This window comes from Neopsephotus bourkii, unplaced genomic scaffold, assembly GCF_033783945.1.
Source record: "Neopsephotus bourkii isolate Nb327-2 ecotype Australia unplaced genomic scaffold, CSIRO-AGI_Nbou_v1 NB_1821, whole genome shotgun sequence".
In the NCBI taxonomy this organism is placed as follows: domain Eukaryota; kingdom Metazoa; phylum Chordata; class Aves; order Psittaciformes; family Psittacidae; genus Neopsephotus; species Neopsephotus bourkii.
In genome coordinates, this window is record NW_026902294.1 from 1093089 (window position 1) to 1098961 (window position 5873).

The following is a 5873-nucleotide window of genomic DNA, read 5'->3' on the forward strand; positions in this document are numbered from 1 at the left end:
AGAGGAAGGAGGGATTGGGAAGCTTTTCACTCCCATCCTCTCCCTGAAATCACGGGCACTGGGACATCATTCAAAGCCTGGTCCTGATCTGGGGCTCATTCTGGAGGCACAGAACCTTAAAGCTTTCCTTGGGATTTCATTTCTCTCCCTGCACCACCAGCAGTGCTTGCAGAGGAGCGTGGAGTGCTCTGGAGCACAGCAGTGATGGGCTGGGTGGATTTACAGAGCATCTTCAGAGCGCCAAGCACTGCTTCATCCTCTCTTGTGGGTCCAGACCTGTTTCCCTCTCCAGTGCTGGGGGGAACGGACCAGGTCTTTTCACAATGGCAAAATACCAGGTATGTGCTTAAATGCCAACACTCCCTTCTAACATCAACCAAACCCTAGGGCCTTTTAAGGCTCCGATGCTTGTTCTTGATGAATTCGTTCAGCTCATTGGGGTGGCTCCTGGAGCTTCCTGCTCACGAGTTCTTTAGGTCGCAAAAGAAAACCCCATGGCAATGAAAAAATGGGAACCACAAAGCATGGGGAATGTGGATTTCTCCTTGCTGCCTGCTCTGCTTGTTCCTGAGATGCTCCTCTTAACCCCCAGGAGCAGGGACCTACAGGACAGTAACTGCTGTAACACAGAGCCCAGCACAGCATCCATGTGGGGAAGATTTATTGGGACCACTGAGCTGCACGACCACAACTTTTCCCTCTGTGCAGCGACAGCATCACCGCTTGTGGAAGCTGCAGAGATGACCTGGACTCGCTCTAGCATCAAACCTGCCTGTTTTGATGACACCTCCTCCATCCACCCCTTAGCCCTTTGCCTGGTGGCAGCTGCCCTGATGTGAAACCCATCCTGTATTCCCCGCGTCGAGCAGCGATGGAGCCAGCAGCAACCAACTGGGGAGATGAGAGCGGTGGAGCTGCGGGAAAGGAGAGGGAATAATCAGCCCTGCTCCATCCTGCGGGGTACCAGCAGGACAGGAAACCAGAGAGCCCAGCCCACGGCAAGGCGCCTGCCCAAGTGGCTGGCTCAGTAACGTGGGATTAGCTCTACCTCGTGCCCTTGCTGCTCCCCTAACATCGCCCTCCTGGCAGCCCGGTGCTGGGGCTTGGCTCCAGGTTGCCGTTGTGAAATGACCTCTGTGTTTTCAGGTGACCCACGGCAGAGAGCGGTGCTGGGCACTCGCCCACCTCCCAGGGTATGCTTGTTTTGGGTACAGGGAATTAGGCAAGGCTGGTGTTAGCAGCTGAGCCTTTTGTTACCTCGTGCTGCAGGGATGAGATGCACTGAGGACTGGAGAGCCCCCTGCTCTTCATGGGGGTTTAAATGTTATAGGGCCCCCGAAATTGTGCTCGTGGAGCATTAATTCTGCTACAGATGCGTTTATTTCGGACTGGGGGAACCGTGCTACAAGTACCGGCAGTTACCGCCAGGAAAACGGCTCACGTGTGCCTGCGGAGGGCTGCAGATGTGTGGAGGGGGGTTCAAAAGAGCAGCTCCCACTTGAAGCAAGGTCAGGGGGAGTTCAGCGATGGCAGGATTCATCCCCCACGATGCTTTCCCAACAAGCAGCCTGGTTTAGTTTGTGGTTGGACCAAGAGCAGAGCTTTCTCCCACCATCCGTAGGAGAAATGGCTGCTCCCGAGCTGCTCCCACTGGGTTTTTTGATGAGTTAAAACTAAACGGACAGGTTAGAAAGGTCTGCTCTAAGGAAGTGGTGGCACATTCATTTCGGGGGGGAAAACCGGGAAAGGAAAGGGATTATCTGAGCAACCACATTTCAGGGCTCATCCTGGGAAGCATTTTCCTCACCTCGGATTTAGAGTTGACCCCTTCCCCAAAAGGAAAGCAACCCCCAAATGAACCATTTCCATCATGTGGGGGGGGAGATGCATCCATGCAAAGCACCTTTGTGTGGGTGCCATCTGAACATTCCTCTCTGCGTTGGCGAAGCCCAAAGGAGAAGGCAGGACCTGGGGAGTGCCCCCAGCCCCACGTGGAGCTCTGGAGGGAGCCCAGAGGCTGCAAAGCAGCAGATGTAGAGGGGAAGCAAAAAGCTCCTTGGTTGTGGGTTTCGGGTTGGGGTTGTTTGAAAGAGACCCCAGCTTTTTAGTACCAGACCGAAAGGGTTTCTCAAGATGGGAGCGCGTTTTGAAGGCAGGGTTTATTGCACCGTTTGCTTTGTTTTGAACCGGAGCACTCAGATGCTGAGGGAGCAGGCAGCTCATGGAGCCAGTTGCAGGTTTAACCATTTCCATCTTCAGCTCTGCTGCATCGGAACCTCCCACCCCTCCCAGGGAGCAGAGGGGCATTTCCCATCGCTCAGCCCCTTCCTGGGCTGGGGATGTGCCTCTGCCCCTGAGCTCCAGCAGAACATCCCTTACCCACCAGGATGATGCTGCGAAGGCACAGAGGAGCAGGGGGTTGCCACTGCCCTGCCTCGAGGCTTGATTTGGTTTTAAAGCAAACTGCTCATTCCACAGCAAGTTTGATTTGCAACAAGTTCCTCAACAGCAGCTTTAATCAATTGGATCTTCTGCGATAGGAGCGGCTTTTTCCAGCCTGGAATATTTTCCACAGACTAAAAACTGAACAAAAGGTGCTTTAAACTGGGATTCCACTTAAGGAAAAGGAAATATTTCCCAACTGTAACCCTCACGCTTCTTATCCTGTTGCATTCTCACCTCTGTTCTAAGGACAGGCTTGCTCCATCGTCCAATTGTTTCTGTTTGTTGAGATTGGATTGAGAGATTCCAGGAAAACAAAACTTTGGGGTTTTTTTTCTTGATGACTTGTGAATTTTCCTGAGAACTTCCAGGTTTATTAACTGGGAATTCACAGAGATTTCCAAACGTCCCCAAACGAGGCTTTCTCAGAGTTCCTGAGTGCAGCTTTAACCTTGTCCAAATGAAAGAGTGCTTAAAATCAAAGCTACCCCCAAACAAACAAATTGAGGAAGGATTCAAATGAGAAGGGGCAGAACGAGCAGAGCAGAATCTGCTCTTCTTTCCTCCTAATCTGTCCTAAAAAACTGGTCCTGTTTCAGCCCTGTCCTGCCCCAGAGCCACAGCACTTCGCAGGCGGCAGTAATTAAACCCCTTCGTATCAAACCCCCATTGCAGTGCAATCTCAGCTGCATTATTCAGCACCCAGCTTCAACCTTCTCCCTTCAGAAACTTCCCCAAACTCCTAAGTGGCAGCAATAACGATTGGAATTTGTAGGGAAATTGTACGAACTCCTTAGGACCATTTCTGCCTGGTTCAGAGCTTTCCGCCTTTACCAACAACCCCCCAAACCTTTGCCCCAGTCAGATTTGCTGCCTTCAAGCAGAAGCAGCTTCGCATCGGTGGGAGAGCGGGGCAGGAGCGCTTGGAAACGAAAAGAACTCAGCTCCTCGGAGTGCTCTTGGAAACTCCCAACGCAATTGAAGGAAATCCTGGGAGAGGAAAAAGGCCACGGAGGGGCTTAGGAGCGGCAGCGCTGGGGTGCAAGCTCCTGCTCAGCCCTTCCCTGCTCCACGAATCCCACCCACTTGCTGGTACGTTGAGGTCGGGAGGGGCTGTTTCCCTTAGGGGGGGTTGCAGAGCTTGGGTTGTCCTGGCTGGGACTGAATGGGGGCAGTTGTTGGGGTCCGGGGGTGGCTGGGGTTGGCTTGGGAGCGGGGGGGTGCAGTTGAGGTGCAGGGGCAGCCCCCAGCGCCTGCATGGGGGTGTGTGTGTGTGTGTGGAAGGCGGCTCTGCCTCCCCGCTGCAGCAGATCAATGCTTTGGGCTCTGCTGTTGCATTCTCCAAATACCTCGCATCTGGAAGGCTGCAGCGAGGGGAAGGGGGTTCCCTGGGAGCAGGGTAAATTGAAGACTTCCCTCTTTGTTTGCATTCCCCCCCCCATTTTTCCCCTTAGATTGGTTTCCTTCACTTCATTATTGCAGGGGATTGTGTTACACGGGGAAGGTCCTGAGGAAACCAATCAAAGCAACAACAAAAGTACCCTGGGCGAGCTCGGCGATGGATCCGAAGCAGATCCCGCTGGTTTATTTCAGTCTGGGGGGGGCGGATACACGCTGGAAGCTGCAGCCAGGCTGGGAAGGGTGGGGGGAGAGAGGGGAGAAGTCCTGAGCAGCGGGAAGTTTATTTCCCCAATTCCTTGTTTCCCCCCCCTTTTCACCTGTGAATCCTTAGGCTGGGACACGCTGGGAGCCTCGGGAACACGCAGAGGCTCCTCCTTCGCGCCGGTGCTGAGGAACTCGGGATGGGGTGGATGAGACCCGAGCGTCCTCAGAGAGCAGCAGCACCCGCATGGCTCCGAGGCAAAGATCCCGGGACAGCGGGATGGATGGGACACGGGAGGGGAAGAGAGCTCGGGTGTCCTTAATGCCCATTTCCCAGGGTTTGGAGCCCTCGTTTCAGTGTGTTCCCAAGGGCACGCGCATCTGTTCCATAAGGTTTACACCCGGTGGGATTCGGGAGCGGGATCCCATGGAGTTATTTCCCAACAACCCCCCCCGCGCGGCTCTGCCGAACAAGAGCAGTAATACCGGTAGCACCAAGTACTTAGGTACCGGCACACAAGCGTTATTTGGGGGGGGGGGGACCAGGCGCAGCTCGGCTGGGGACGGGGGGGGTTCACCCCGAAAGGCGGCTGCTGGGGATAAGCGAGGCGCGGGCGCCGTTCCCTCGATGGGAGGGGAATCCCTCGATGGGATTTTTGTGATTATTTGTGAAGATTTTCTTTATTTTGAATTTTTATTTTATTTTATTGTAGCCGTTTCCGGGGGGGTGGGGTTTGGGGGGGAGGGGGCGCAGCGCGGAGCCGGCGGAACCGGCCGCGAGTTTTCCGCGGGCGCCTTGCATTTAATTGCAGGCGCGGAGGGGCCGGACCGTGCCTCTACTTGCAGCGCGGCAGACGCTGGGGGGGGGGGATTAGGGGGAACCCGGCTGCAGCATCGAGGGCCGAGCCCCCGACCGCCCCGTCGGGGAGGCAGGATGCGGAGGGGGGGTGGGTGCTGGGGGGGGGAGCTCGCTGCTATTTTCAACCCATCTTGAGCCTAAAAATAAAAGTCTCCAGAAAAGGCAGGAGGGGAGGGAGCGGGGGGTGGGCTCCGCTTTACCGACGGGTCCCGTTGGGGAAATGCCCCCCCCCCCCCATGGGGCCCTTTTGTGCGGGAGGAGCCCCCCCGGGCTCCCTTCCCCCGAAGGCTTCCGCGGGGCTGCGCACGAAGCGCTTAAAACAATGCCGGGGACAACGCAGCCCCCACCATGGGGGGGTCCCCCCTCCCAGCCCCCCTCTGGGCAGGGCCAGCCCCGAGGGGGGGGGGCCGGGCCGCTCCCCACCCCCATCCCCGGCGCCAGGGACCTCCCGGCCCCTTTGATGCCGAAGTTTTTTACACCCAGAAAAATCCCATTGAGGCACCGGGGGAAAAGGGGGGTGGGGGAAGGGCGCGGTGGGGGGAGGGGCGCGGTGGGGGCGGGGGGCTGCAGCAGATGGGAAAGTGCCTCCGACGGGACGGGCTTCGGGAGGAGAAAGGAGAAGGGGGGGGTGGGATTTGCGTGGAGGGGGGGGAAGGTGAATAACGAGGTATTTAAATTGTAATCAATAAATAAGCGGAGCCCCCCCCCCGGCCCCTCCCCCCCGGGGGCCGGACCCTCCCGCATCACCACGTGGCTTCCTCCCGCAAACATTTTCACTCCTTTTTCCAGGTCGGTTTTATTTAGAGGCGGTGCCCGGCTGCGAGACGCGTCCGGTAACACCCGGGACCGCGCCGCCGACCGGGGGGGCCCCCGCCGCCGCCGCCCCCTCCCCAAGGACACCCCCCACCCCCCCCTCCCGTCCCCTTTTCCCTTCCCTTTCCCTTCCTTCCTCCGCCGGCAGCCGCCCCCT